General features: G+C 49.5%; 1 long non-coding RNA gene and 4 other non-coding genes across 5 annotated transcripts; all 5 read right to left on the bottom strand.

The window, feature by feature from the left end:
• Positions 1–1051: 1051 nt before the first annotated feature.
• On the bottom strand, positions 1052–1123 carry TRNAA-UGC. Its single transcript has one exon. It is a non-coding gene; the product is annotated as a tRNA-Ala (tRNA).
• A 2247-nt stretch (positions 1124–3370) lies between these two features.
• TRNAF-GAA lies at positions 3371–3443 on the bottom strand. The gene has a single exon. It is a non-coding gene; the product is annotated as a tRNA-Phe (tRNA).
• Positions 3444–9376: 5933 nt separating this feature from the next.
• Positions 9377–9448, bottom strand: TRNAA-AGC. Its single transcript has one exon. It is a non-coding gene; the product is annotated as a tRNA-Ala (tRNA).
• A 2698-nt stretch (positions 9449–12146) lies between these two features.
• On the bottom strand, positions 12147–13695 carry LOC123385651. The gene is made up of 3 exons (XR_006598585.1): positions 13539–13695; positions 12961–13124; positions 12147–12868 (listed from the first exon to the last, which is right to left on the bottom strand). It is a non-coding gene; the product is annotated as an uncharacterized LOC123385651 (long non-coding RNA).
• Positions 13199–13270, bottom strand: TRNAA-CGC. Its single transcript has one exon. It is a non-coding gene; the product is annotated as a tRNA-Ala (tRNA).
• Positions 13696–14974: the final 1279 nt, after the last annotated feature.

The raw sequence follows: 14974 nt of genomic DNA, 5'->3' as shown, positions 1-14974 counted from the left end.
GTGAGATAAGGGTGCCTCTCATAGGAAGAGGAAGAGACACAAGGCATGTGCACAAGAAGGAAAAGCCACGCGATGGGACAGCAAACGGAGAGGGCTGCTGTCTGCTGCCTCCTGAAAAGGGCTCACCAGAAACCAGCCCTGCGGCACCTTGATCTTGGCCCCCAGAACTGTGAGAAAAGAAATTTCTGTTGCTCGAGTCTGTGGTATTCTGTTACGGTGACCCTAGCGACTAATGCAGGTGCCACCAGTGGGTCAGGAACTCCTAGGTGTTCCCTGGCCACACAGAGCAGAGGCGAAAGTTCAGAGGAAGTGGCCGCCCTTCACCCGCAGAAGCAGAAGCGGCCGACACACCTGTGTTCTTGTCACCTTTGCATCTCTTTCCCATTGTGACAGAAAAGCCTTTCCTACTTCCTCACGTGAGGGCCTTCTTCTGATGTTAACGGAGGCCTCCAGGCAATGTTTTGTTTCAAGATTTAAAACAACGGTGAAAACGGGGTGAGTGAAGAAATGTAGGGAAGCAGATATTATGGAATATCGATTGAGAATGCGTCGATCCACGTTTATTTCTTTCATGTTTGGAAGGCCCCTATTGAGGTTCCTGGCCATCTCCACCCCCCCTCCCCAGTCGTCCAGCATCCTTCGGCTCGCTCACCCCGGAGGGCTTGGGGTCCGCAAGTGCTGGGGGTCTGTAGAGCAGCCAGAGGAGTAATGCTGCTCTCATTCTGTGTTTGGCCCAGAAAACAGAAAGAACCAAAGAAAATGTAGGTAGGGCGATGCTGTTTCTTCTCCGTTGTTGTATTTCCCTCTCTTTAATAATAGTACACGGTGGGAACCACGGTGAACCGCTACCTCATGTGCGCGCTTTTGTTCGGGTTCAAGGGATGTTGTTAGGGTCCCGTCCCCCTGGGTGGTGTGGGAGCTCACAGCAAGAGATGAGGGAGAATTCAAGACAACCCATTAGGTTTTTCCCTCCATATGTGCAGGAATGGAACAAAAAGTTAGGAGTGCTAGATCAGTATTTCTTGAAGAATTAAAAAAAAAAGCTATAGCTTGGAGGTGCCGGGGATCGAACCCGGGGCCTCATACATGCAAAGCACGCGCTCTACCACTGAGCTACACCCCCCTCCGCGAGGGCTCGTTACTAACGGTTATCTGGAAATAAGTTTTGTTTTCTGAGGCCCTTGATTCCTGCCTGTTGTGGTGGTTCAGTTTTAACGGGGCTCCCGTGGCTGCTTTGAGCAGGAGACCTTCAGGAACCAAAGAGGGGCACTGATTCTTCAGAGTGTAGAACTTGAGATGGAAAGGAAGACACTGGAAACGTGTCCGGTGATAGCCAAGAAGTGTCTCCTGTGGCTTCAACACGTGTTTACAGTTTCCTTCTCCCATTCCTGCCAAGGAATTAATCAAGTTTGCAGAAAGTTTTCAGCTCTTTCGCTTTCCTTCAGATATGTCTTACCCTGAGACACAAGGCTTTGGAAAATCAGCATTTTCCGGCCTAAAATGGTTCATAATATTTCTTGTTTGCTCCATTGGAATATTAAGTATCAGATTTAATAGGGAAAAGGCATCACGACCCTAAAAGGAAACCCTAGAGTGATGCATTCAGCATTTCACTTAAAGGGTCGTTTCTCTTCAAACTTAGGAGGCCCTGCCAATTGTCCAAAATCTCTTTTTCAAAAGGCATTCATTAGGCATGAAGGAAACAGCTTTGGGGATGGAGAGAAATGTTGGATTGTGAGAGTGAGACCAAAGGTAAAGAGACACAAGATTTAAGGGTCAAGGGAAAAATCATCTATTTATTTATAGGAAACATCATGCCATTATCAAACAGAAGAAGTGCAGAAAACAGGTTATAAAAATTCTTTTGGAGATGGAGGGAGGGGGGAGGATGGGAACATGAGGAACATGAGCTAGCTTTGCTCACATTAAATTCAAGATACATGCAGCGCACTTGTGAGGATGCTACACGGCCAACTCAGGATCACCTGGGCTTCAAGCCTTGGGTTTGTGAGTCACTAGGAGACCCAAGAATGAGAAGCCAGATAAAGACCAAAGAGTGTGCTCATTAGCATTCATTCCTGGACATTTCTTGAACCCTGGGACTTATCCTGGTTAAGACTGTGTTCTTTGAACTACATGAGAAGATGCTGAGAAAACCCATTTCCTGGTACCGGATTTCTAGTGGTTAAGTGTTTCGCATTCTTTTCCCCATATATGAGCTTTTGCCAATATTCCTAAAATGACAGTGAGTCCTTTCTGAAATTGGAGGAATAAGATTTGTCTGGCAGACTAGTTCTCTCACTTGGCCCATGGAACTTTTATTTCCTTTATTTTCTTTTATTTCCAGTATGGTTGATAATGCAGTGTTAAATTGTTTCAGGGGTACAGTATAGGGATATGGCAATTCTATGCATTACTCACTGCTCATCAGGATAGCTGTGCTCTTAATCCCCTTCACTTATTCTACCCGGCCCCCCACCCACCTCCCCTCTGGGGACCATCAAGTTCTTCTCTGTAGTTAAGAGTCTGTTTCTTGGTTTGTCTTCCCCCCCCCACTTTGTTCATTTGTTTTGTTTTCTTATATTCCACACTTGAGTGAAATCATATGGTATTTGTCTCTCTCCAACTGACTTTGCCGTGCAATTCCTGGGTTGTAGGGTAGTTTTATTTTTGATTTTTTGAGGAGTCTCCATACTGTTTTCTGGAGTGGCTGCACCAGTTTGCTTTCCCACCAGCAGTGCGAGAGGGTTCCTCTTTCTCCACATCCTCGCCGCATCTGTTGTTGCCTGAGTTGTTAATGTTAGCCATTCTCATAGGGGTAAGGGGGTATCTCATTGTGGTTTTGATTTGTATTTCCCTGATGATGAGTGATGTTGAGCATTTTTTCATGTGTCGGCTGGCCATCTGGATGTCTTCCTTGGAGAAGTGTCTCTTCATGTCTTCTGCCCATTTTTTAATTGGATTATTTGGTTTTTTCGGTGTTGCGTTGTATAAGTTCTTTATGCACACATATATCCACATAATAATGGATACTCTCATTTTCTGGTTGCAGAATTGTCCTTGCACATACATGAGCACACACCACACACATTCTACTACAACATTGCAGTGGTTCTTTCTCTGCAGATTCCCCCCTGCAATTGTTGCGTGGATTAAAAACATCACACACACACACACACCCATCAAGACAGAAATGAGTTGTAAGGGTAATGGCGTGTAACATATTGGAATTTCTTAGGTTGTAAAACTTTACATGAAATATTCGCTATGTCGGTTAACGTTTCATCCAAGACCTCAGTGAATAGGAACCAAGAGAGTGTGACAAAAACGCGCCGCCGCCCTCCCCCACGTGCCGGGGCAAAAGCCAAGCTGCCGAAACCCGAGGTCGAACCAGGGACCTTTAGATCTTCAGTCTAACGCTCTCCCAGCTGAGCTATTTCGGCTGCTGGAAGGTTCCTTTTTTAGTCATTCTCCAATTGGTAAAGTCTGCATCGCGGGGCCAGAGTACACCCCCACACCCAACGTGTCCGCTCCCACTTTGCTCGCAGGCATCCGCTTCCCCCAGAGTTGGGGGGGGGAGGAAGGGCTCCCAGAAACCCTGCGCGAGGAGAAGGCCTTCGGAGGCAGCGGGTGAGCTGGAGGAGGAGGGGCGGGTAGAAACGGGTCAGCAGGTGCTCCCTGCGTGGTCGCCTGGGGTTCCCCACGACGCGAACGCCGCTCGGGGATGCAGGGAATTCAACACGGAATTACCGAGTCTTCTCCGGTCCTTTCTCTGTCTTGCTCCTCAGGGGCCGAGCAGCAGGAACAGGGCTAGTGGGCACGTGGGGGTGGTGACTGGCTTCTTGCTCGGGGTTCAGGAAATCCGGACGAGCCGGTGTTTCCTCCCTGGCTTCCCGGAGCGGACACTGCGGGCGACCGAGGGGAGACCCCAGGCGGGGACTCAGGTAGAGACGTTGGGCGGGAACCCAAGGGGAGACCTTGGGCAGACACCTTGGGCGGAGACCCTGGGCGGAGACCCGGGTGGAAACCCGGGGCAGAGACCCAGGGAGAGACCCCGGGCGCGTACCCAGGGCGCAGGCTGAGGCCGATGAGGCCCTCCCTTTCGCCACAGCCTGCAAGACGAGTTGTTCAAAGGAGACCGAGTACTGGATTGCGGGAGACAGACAGGTAGACGTGAGAGCGTGGGTACAAACCCGCTCTCTAGGAAAGGGCGGAGCCCCCCTGAGCCACACCTCTCACTGCAGAAATGCCCTCACCCTCCGGAAACACGAGCCACATTTCTGAGGAGTCTTCAAGGACAGAAAATCCACCGTGTCACACGCCGCCGTGCCCTAAACCTCTGGGCGGGACCCCGTGCTAGAAGTGTAAGAGGAAGGCAGGCCAGATAACGGCGCTTCTGCTCGAGGACCACTCTCCCCATCAGTCCCTCCCAAGGCCCCCGCCCCGCCAAAGGCCCAGGGCATTTTTCCTGCACGGAAAAACCACAGAGATCTCCGGATGGAACTCTCTCCTGTGTCCTCAACCCCTCTCCCCTTCGTTTCTTCTTTCCCCTTCTTCGAAAGTTTGTCAAGCCCTCTCCGCGTTAGGAAGAGATGAGCCACAGTCTCAGAAGGCATTTCAATACTTACAAATTACAAATACTCTTACCTGGCATGTGAAGCACTTCTACAAAACACTAAGAAAAAGACTAAAATCTCGAAAAGAAAGAGCAAATTCAGACGCACTTCACGAAAGAGGATCCCCATATAGCCAGTAGGCGATTTAAAAGGTGCTCAACGTCTTTTGCTAGCAGGGAGATTCAAATTTAAAAACAGTGAAATACTCCTCCTCACCAGCATCAGGTTCTGCTGAGGGTTCGAAGCAGCTACAAGTCTCAGGCATCTCTGACCAGGCTTTCCAGCCACCCGCACACCTGCGCTGGGAAACTGAAAAAAAAAAATTTAAAGATTTTATTTCTAATCTCTACACCCAAAGTGGGGCCCAAGGTCACAACCCTGAGATCAAGAGTCGTGTGCTTCACCAACTGAGCCAGCCAGGCGCCCCCAGAAATATTGGCTGGAACTAAATACGCATATGACCTGTGGCCCCGAGACCACACCTGTGCGTGTGCCCAAGAGAAATGCATGAGTATTTCCCTTGTGGAGGGGTGCAGAACTGCCACCCCGAAATCTGTCACGTTGGCATCTTGATTACTTTGAACTAAAGGGACTTGAGAAACAGCTGGTGTGAGGACACTCTGATTCTCCTTGGTCCCTGAAAGCAGATGAGTGTCCCCTGTACCAAGAGGGCACAAAGCATTTCAGCACCAGAGACAGGGGATTTAGGGCAGAGAAAGTCAGATAAATGAACCTCGTTACTTGTCCACTGTTTACCACCCCAAGCCCAAACCCCTTTGTCTTGTCACTCCTTCGAGTTTCATGTTTCTATGGGGCTCTCATATATAAAGAATTAAATTTGTTTTCCCCCTGTAATTTGTCTTACATTAATTTATGTTGTTAAGTGCTGTTGCGTTGGCTCATGAACGCTAAAACTACATTTTTCTGTCATTTTCTGTCAGTGCACGACTCACACGTCCCACACCTGTTTTAAATCACAGAATATTAGCATAAACCCAGTTATTTGAGAAACTGAGAGAAGAACTTGAATTAAGAGTACAAATGTAGAATTTAGAAGCATTCCTAATTATCTTAGAAGTCTTACGTTAATTACTGGACCAGCAAAGAATCCAGAAGGGGAAAAGGGACAATTTTTCACTTACACTAGAACGACATGAACATGGACAGGAGTGCTTGTGGCCACGTTAGACATTCAGCCAACACCCGGCGCCCTCCAAATGTGCTCCAGCAGTGAAAGGAATCAATACCCTGTGGTGTTATCTCATGATGTACAGTTTCCATCCGAAGGAACGCCTAGGGGGCAACAAAAACTTCCACGACCATCACTATGGATGAATCTAATTGTTTCAAAACTGGAGTGAAATACTCAAATGAGTACATATCATATGATTCTGTTTCTATTTCAGAACAGGAGAAAAACACATCTCTGGTGGTGGAGGTCAGAAAGCAGAGCGGATCGTGGTAAGAGGGGGAAGCTCCGGGAGCCTAAGAGTCTTGGGTCTTTGCCGGGGTGCTGGTTACTGTGGTGCTGGTTACCGCGGTGCTGGTTACCGGGGGTGCTGGTTACCGGAGTGCTGGTTATGGGGGTGCTGGTTACCGGGGGGTGCTGGTTACTGGGGTGTTGGTTACCGGGGGTGCTGGTTACCGGGACGTCTGCATAGTCGCAGCCCATCGAGCTCGTTCATTAAGGTTTATGCATCTTACTTTATAATTAAGCCTCGATTTATGTAACAAGAGAAGAAGAAAGAAGGAAAGTTGTCCTTGCGAACCTCCTTGCCTCCAGTACCTCCTGTCTCCCCAGTGCTTTTCAACCTGCGGGCTCCAGGCTGCTGCCTTCTGTGAGCACTAGAAGCTCCCGCAACAACTCACAGCGCCAGGACCCGCACTCCTGTCAACAATCTCCGCGGTTTTCAGAATTTCGGGAACAGTTTTCTCTGGAACCAGGAAATACAGTGAAGGAGTGAATTTCAATAAAACCCTACATGTCTGCATGGGTCCTCAAACCCCAGTCTCCATGTCCAGGCTTTTTTTTTTTTTTTTTTTTTTTTTTTTTTTTGCCTTTAGCCAAGAGTTGGTAGGAGTGTAAAATTTGGATGTAAGGTTTGGGATGATAACCTCCCAAACTATTTTGGTTCTTTTACCAATTGCTTCTCCCCAGCACAGAAAACATTACCTACTCAGGGTTTACCCGCAGCCCCGCACGTCGCCTCAACCAGGCCCGGGCTCGGCCTGAACTGGGAGCACAGGGAAGGAAGAAAAGTACAAAGTGATGTGGATGGGAGTCAGCACAGAGACTGAAGAGGGCGGGTAGGGACGCGGGGATGCGCTGGACTGCAGGGAAGGCTTGGAGTGCACACCGCGGGGGCGGAGGGTTGAGGCAGGGAGGGGCCGGGCGCTGGGCAGGGCCCAAGGGGAGGAGCGCAGGGAAAAGCATCCTGGGAAGGAACAGCAGCTGCGGGCAGGTGCAGCGGCTAGTGGACGCCCGCATCTCTCTGCAGCTTCCTGCCGGTGTGAGGCCGCGGAGGCGCGCCTTCTCTCTCAAGGGACGCGGGCTTGTCCCAGAGGGGATGTGGCCCATTTTGCCTCGGACCTTGGTGGCTTCGGAGCCTCACCTCTCCTTGGGCCTCTGGCCGGACAGGTTGCGCGCTCTGAGGCCGCGCGAGGCTGACGTGTGGTCGCAGTTCGGGAGCTGCGCGGAGTCCGGGAGTACGTGGACGCGGTGGGGGCAGGTCCCGCCCGCGCCCCTGGGATCGGCACAGCCAAGACGCTGCAAACGTGGTGCTTTGTAAGGTCTTGCCTGACATGCAAAAGGTAAGAATGTTCTCGTTTGTTGGCCCGCTTATTTCCAACTCTCAGAAGCGTATTGGAACCCGACTTTCTCCTGAAGAAACGCTTCTGGCATTTGCGACGCGCTCCTTTCCTTCTCACACCCGGCCCTTGCCTCAGCAGGCGTCCCAAGAGCGGGGCTCGGCCTTGGGGAGCCCGGGGCCCCAACAGGGCTGATGCTCGCGGCCGCCACCCCGTCCTCGGGCCAGCACGCGGGCAGTGTGGGTGAGTCAGCTGAAGGTTGGTGATGACCACCCCGTGTAGACAGGTAGGAAAAGGTGAGGGAGTTTTCTGGAAGATCCCTGGTCTCTTGGCTTCTCTAGAGGGAGAAGGAGGCTGCCTTTCTGCTCTCTGGATGCTTGGAACCTCGACTGCTTTTTCCTTCGGTGACTGATTTTCTTTCTTTCTTTTTAAAATTTTTTTAACATTTATTTATTTTTGAGAGAGGGAGAGACAGAGCATGAACAGGGGAGGGTCAGAGAGAGAGGGAGACACAGAATCTGAAGCAGGCTCCAGGCTCCGAGCTGCCAGCACAGAGCCCGACGCGGGGCTCGAACTCACGGACCTCACGGACCGCGAGATCATGACCTGAGCCGAAGTCGGACGCTTAACCGAATGAGCCACCCAGGCGCCCCAGGTGACTGATTTTCTAAGACGGGATGGCGTGTCCTCCTGTGGGCTTCTGTTGAGGTGCCTTGACATCAGAATCCGGAACTCTGGAAAGTTCCAGAGACAGAGGGTGGCCCTGGAGACTCAGGAGATTGAGGCCGAAAAAGATGTATGGTGTTGCGGTGGGGAGAAGAGCTCCTAACTTCTGGGGGAACAAAGAACTGAGCGTCCCCTGACTGGTCCTGGCCCCAGGACCTCGGTGTCTGCCTTTTCAGATGGAAACGCCCCGGGGCGCCCCGATTTCAGCACAGGGGACCACTGTCATGTCCACACTTATCATCCTTTGCAGTTTAACGGCTTTTCTGTCACTAAGCCCCAGAGTGTGAGAGTCTCTGACAGAAGCGGTGGCCACCTGCACATCAGCCATCAACCGCTGGCCGTGAACCTAGGAAGGTTTGTGTGCAAGTTTCCAAGCCGTGTAGACTTGGCTTGTATAAGTCATCCGGGTTGGGGAGGAGGTAGGACTGTAAACCCACAGGACAGCGTGAGTGCTTAACTCTGATCCAGACCCACATGGCTCTTCCCTTGGGCCCCCTGTACAGACCCCATGCTGGGTGCTTCCAGGTCCCACAACTGGACGCGGACGCCAGGCGGTTGGAAGGACTGCTGTTGTTAGACGAGGTTATTTAGGCCCTGAGAAGCCTGGAGGCCAGTCTGGAGGAGGCCATGGCTAGCCGTGGGGAGGGTCAGAGGCCTGTCCGGCCTCACTCCAGAGAAGCCCCATCACCCCCGACGGCTCTGGGTGGCGGAGCCAGGACAGAAAGCCCCTGGTCAAATAAGGAAGGGAGCCCCCAAACCCTACTTCTAAGAATCCCCGCCCCAACTAGTGGGTTCTCCACCCACTTGTTAACAACTGTTAGTAACAGAAACCCCGACCCCTTGGGCTCACACGCTCTCACATCTCAAGACTGTACTCACCTCAATAAACGTTCCTGCTCGTACCCCTCATCTACTGTGGTGTCTCCCCTTGAATGTGACATCTTTTCCATGGCTGGGTCAGGGCTCAGGGCCTGGGGTCTCCCAGGCTCACCTGACAACACTACCCTCTGGCTCCTGCAGTGCATTGATGGGGCCCAGGTGCTGGTGATCTCTGAGAGTGCTTGCAGATTGGGTAATAACAGAATCAACAACAAATAACCTCAGTGAATGAGCTCGGCCACCTCCCTGCTTCCCAAAGGGGTTAAAAATGAGCGGCGGCAGCAAGTCAAGTTTCACGGAGATATTTGGAGCAGCGGTGGAAGTTAGAAGTACGGGTGGAACAAAACTGGAGGTGCTGGGGATTGAACCCAGGACCTCGTGCATGCTAAGCACGCGCTCTACCACTGAGCTACACCCCCTCGCTCTTACCTAGGCCTTGAAGCCCTTTCATGACCCTACTGTAACTGTAGTTGCCTGTGTCTCAGGGTTAATCATCCAAGCCCTTTATGTTTAGTTCCGTCCTTTCTATACTCCATACACTACATCCCCTCTGAGGCTCGGCTGCCCCGGAAAAAAGGCGTTTCAGTTCCTTGTTCACGGTCAGCTCATGAGCAGCCTTTCCCAGAGTCCACTCCCCCTGGGATCCCACTGCCCGCAGGCTCTTCCAGTCCACCACCTGGGTGCATCCTGGGACACGACGTTCTCTTGCAGGGTTTCCCAGTATTACTTTCGGTGTCCTTTGACTCTTGGATACATCAATGCCTTATATAGTAAAAAAAAAAAAAAAAAAAAAAAAAAAAAATTAAACTCTCTCAAGTGTGTGTTCAAAGACTCTAAAGCTGAATACAAGCAGAAACAAATTGAACATAGCATAACCACATAGAGGAAGAACAGATCCAAGTAAATGTTTTACACAGTATTTTGTTTTAATTGTAAAGACAGAAAAAGCGAATCTTAACTGTTATGTAGCAGGGTTATCATTATTATTTTTTGTAGTGTGTAAGAGTATAGCAATTGTGATATTTTTGTGTGAATTTATTTTTATTTGTGTGTGTGAATTTGTGTGATTGGAAAAGTGAATACATATTTGGTGTTGGAAATCAAGGCTCTCTCGTTAGAGAAGGAAGAAAGGAAGGCATAGTCCTGTTGACTCTGGACAGGAATTAGAGCCATCAGTATGAAATTGTATATAAATCTGTCATTTCCCGCCAGATCTGTCTGCTAACAGGGCCTAGAAGACATGATACTTCTGTAACAAAAAGCAATGCTAGCCCACTATCTTGCTTTTTAAATACCATTCCCCACTCAAAGGAACCAGATACTTTTAGAAATCACTGACTCTAGGACTGGACCAGGGAAAGTACAAGATGAACCTGAGATATCTTTCTGTGCTATAATGTAGGTGCTTAAAAATGAAGGGGGCAGTTCAAAAGGATCCAGAGGCCAACTTGAAGGGCCTCTCACTGGTCAAATCAGAGACACTTCCAGCATGAATAATGACAAGTGATTATAATTCTTGGATACTTAAATCAATATGGAAGAAGGGAAAGTTTTCCTTACAGTGGGGTGTGAGCTAATAATAGAAGTAATAACAAAGTTAGAAAATCACCACTTTGCCACCATCAGAACAATAATAGAGTCAGGCAAAATTCATAAGTCAGTTAAAAGCATAGGTAAAATTTTGATGATGATCAGAATATTTATATAGTCTCAGAGTATTTCCTTACAGGTTTATTAATTATAAGGGAGGGAAATGATCATTTTAAGGGGAAGAAACCTGGTAAACACAACCTTAACAAAGTGATCAAAGCAAACATGACTAATAAGCCTGGTGTGATGCAGGGAGACATCATTCCTGTGACATTCCCCCCAAATATTCACAACCCAAATCTAGTCTAATCACAACATTAACTGGGGAACATGTTGATCTCATGAAAAACAAGAAGTGTGAGAAACCATTCCAGATTTTAAAAAGAATAAAGGGTAAATTTATACATGATGCTGTAATGGACCCAATTTGGGGACAGAAATATCTATAAAGGAATTTATTAGCAAAATTAAAGCTAATAAGACTGCATATTAGACAATACTATTTAACCAGTGTTAAATTTCCTGACTTCAAAATTTGTGCTGTGGTAAGGAAATGTCCTTGCTCTTAAGAAATACATGCTGAGGTGTATAATAAAAAGATTATGACGGAGGTTTACAATAAAAGGATTGTGGATAAAAAGACACAGTATCCAAAAATGGTTTTGAAATAGTTTAGAAAAGAATAATCTCTTTCTCCCTTTGTCTCTCAACAGGATAGATGATAGATAGATAGATAGATAGATAGATAGATAGATAGATAGATGATAGGTAGGAAGAAAGAAAGAAAGAAAGAAAGAAAGAAAGAAAGAAAGAAAGAAAGAAAGAAAGAAAGAAAGAAAGATAGGGATTTATTGGTTGTTGAGGGACAGGCAACACGGTGCTCTGAAATGATCCCAACATTTTGACAGTATGTGTTTCTCAGGTGGCTCCCATCGTATTGAAAAGACTGCTAAGCAGAGACAAAGTTGTGAATTTGCCAACTTAGAATGTTAGAATTTAGCAGGTGTTTTGCTCTGTTTCGCTTTCACACTCCTTGCTTGTGAGTTACTCATCTAAGGACATCTGAAAGGGATGAATTTGTTTCTCCAGAGCTGGGAAGCGAGCAGGGCCTGCCTGGCTGGGAAGAGAGAGTGAGGCTGTGAGACCCAACACTCCTCCCTCTATTATTCAGCGGCAGTGATGGGAGCCCTTTGGTGGGGCCATCAGTGGACTAGAAACTTTGAGCAGTGCCTGGGAAACGCAGAGTAGAAGTTTGGACAAGAAGCAGTAGAAGAAATGGCTGCTCTTTCGCAGCAGCGAGAATGCCTTAGACACCTGCCAACTATGTGTTCTTGTTTTGGCTAATGATTTTGACACAAACAAAAAGTTTCTTTCTGCCACCTCTTCATAGTAGCATGGTGGATGTTAACTGATATTTCTGGGTATACTTTTATGTAGAGAATTTACTTTATTATTTTTTATTTTATTTATTTTGAGAGAAACAGAGCGAGTGGGGGATGGGCAGAGAGAGAGAGAGAGAGAGAGAGGGAGAAAACCCCAAGCAGGCTCCGTGCTGTCTGATGCGGGGCCTGAACCCATGAACCCTGAGATCATGACCTGAGCCCAAGTCAAAAGTCGAGCATTTAACCAACTAGGCCACCCAGGTGTCCATAAGCAGGGATTTTAAAAGAAGGGACTGATTGGAGGGAAGGAAATCGGACGGTTTGAGCCAGCAGTCGGGCCCATGCAGGCTTCTGAGTCATTTAAAGCAGATTTGTTTTTTTTTTTTTTTTTTTTTTTTTAATGTTTGGCAGGACTCTGGCCTCTTTGTGCTGTCCTGTGGCGGCAGCGGCCACCCACTTAGCACCTGCGTCAAACTTCGGGTGATGGAGACAGAAGTGGAGGAGTCGGAGAGAAGACTTGTGGTTCCTCCTAAAAACTTCACACAAACAAAGGAACTACTTTGCCTCAGGCCTCTGGTTTTCTTCTCCTTTTTCCGTTTGCCCTGCTCTCAACAGTGGTGGGAATAGGGGCGAACTGGCAACGTTGTTACTATGGGGGCAGGCTTCTTGTGTCGAGCGGAGGGGTCGTAGGCGGAACACCGGCTCCCAGCGAGCCCAGGCGTCGTCCCCGCGGAGGGAAGCAAAGTCTTTGCCGGTGTGAGGACAGAAGGGTCTTGAAACGCGGAACTTGCCCTGGATTGTGCGGTAGGCCCAGCCGATCACAGGGGTCCTTACAGGAGGGAGGCGGAGGGGGGAGGCCAGCGGGACCTGGGGGCAGGGGTGGGGAGATGCGGCCGCAGGGTGAGCAGCGGGGCCGCTGCCACAGCCGGATGCGCCCCCCCCTGCCCCGGGCCGCACACCTGTGCGTTCAGCCTGTGCGTGCGCAGTGACGCGTTACACCTGCCGGAGGGAACCGACTGCGCGCCTCTTCTGCCCGCAGCCTCTGGTGGCTTTGAGGCTCGTGGGGTCTAAACAGAGTAAAAATCAACGTCTTGGGTCACGTGTTGGTTTTCTGGTGAGCATTCTGCCAGGGAGTAAAGAAGCAGAAGGTAGGATAGTGCAACCTGCACCTCGTAAAGATGGGGGGGGGGGGGCGGCTGGAGGTGCCGGGGGTCGAACCCGGGGCCTCGTGCATGCGAAACACGCGCTCTCCCACTGAGCTACACCCCCCGGCCGCCGCAGGTCCCCCGCACCTGTCTGCATGGGGTGGAGGAGCCGCAGGTGTGGGGGGACGGGGGCGGGGGGGGGGGCTGGGGGCGGAGGGACTAGCCTTTTAGCAAACAGAGCTCGAAAGGGGGCACAGAATATTGGAAGCGCTTGTCAGAAAACTGATCGGCTCTTCCCTGGCTTGAACACGTCTTGCTGTTTGCTGTCCCTCCACGGGGAAGGGAAGGGCAGGGCATGATTTTCTTGGGAAAACCCGGGTGGGAATCCATACCACAGGCCTTTCGGAGTTTCAGAGTCGGATTTATCATAGCCTGAGGGCAACTGAGCAGGCCGGAGGGGGCGTCCAGGGTAATAACGCTTCGGTGGCCGCACAGGGATAGAGACCTACTGGGTTTACAGAGCGAGACCCAGATGGAGACGCGCGAAGGGACCCGTCTTTCAACCCAGAGATTTGTGGTCCTTGATCTTCCGGAGAATGGGGGGTGGGGCGTGGAGAGGAAGGGGTGGGTGTGGTTCGGGGCACGTGGAAGGTAAGGGATCCGTCTCTAAGGTCGGCCTGGGGGTGCAGCACGGCGAACCCCGCCCAGTGCCCAGACCTGACTGTGGGGGTGGGTGGGTGTGAGCAGAACAAGTATAATAGCAGAACGAGAGCTGAGTGTCCTGGGAGATGTGGACTCAGGACCTCGTTTACTGATGGTTCTGGGGGCGGGATTCTGAGGGGGAGACTTCTTCCCAGACTGACCTTGAACCCTACAATTCACACTGGTTAGCCCTGCGGCCTTGAAACTTCCATGGGAGACCCAGAAAGACTCATTTCCTGGCACCAGGCTCCTAGTTGGTATTCTCTCTTCTTCGTTTTACATCTTTTTAAGTAAGTGTGTCACTGAGCCTCTTGAAATTGAAAGGACATTATTGGTTTGGCAGAATTTCTCTCTTGGCTGGTTCATGGGGCTGCTAGAATAGATAGAAGGAAACACAAGTGGCAGGTTGCACTGGACTCGAGTGCTTGAGAAGTGCCCCCCACCGAACTCTGCAAGCTCTGGTACGTGGTTGTATGTGCATGTGTGTGTGTATGTGTGTGTGTGTAAGTGTAAGAGGATGGCTGGAATATTATCTAGGCTGTTCGATGGTGTGGAAACACAATTGTGAAAACTCCCAGGATCATCCAGTAATTATCCCTTAAATCGCTCCTGGAGAAATCTACATATCAGCAGGAGTACTACAAGTGATTCACAAAGAGGTTGGGGTTCTTTTCCTGTTTGCCCCAAGGTACACTGAACAGCATAATTGTTAATCAATGTTCTTTGACAACATTCAGACTCTCCATCCACCACATGATTGAAAATATCTATTCCGGGGGAGGTAGTAGGATGAGTTTCAAACATGATTCTTCTAGTGAAATAACCATTTATCTCATAAAGTAGAACTCAGACCCTGAAGACACATGAAGCCTATTTCCAGTGCATCTAGGACAGGTGGAAACATTGTAACTGGTTGGGTGCCATTTTTAAAAAGGTGGCAGGCCAGCAGGAGTGGGATTTTTATGTGGGGAGCTTTTGTGCTCCAGAATTCCAATCCACACTTAGGATCCGTGTGTGTTTACAATGTCTCACCTTGGTAACATGGACAAGGAAGATTAGTTATACTGCTCTAATAAGTCTCCTACCTTGACTGAATGTGAAGAAACTTTCTACACTAGGTAGTAAA

This window comes from Felis catus, chromosome B2, assembly GCF_018350175.1.
Source record: "Felis catus isolate Fca126 chromosome B2, F.catus_Fca126_mat1.0, whole genome shotgun sequence".
NCBI lineage: Eukaryota > Metazoa > Chordata > Mammalia > Carnivora > Felidae > Felis > Felis catus.
Note: the sequence above shows the minus strand (reverse complement) of the source record. Positions and strands in the feature narration are given on the sequence as shown.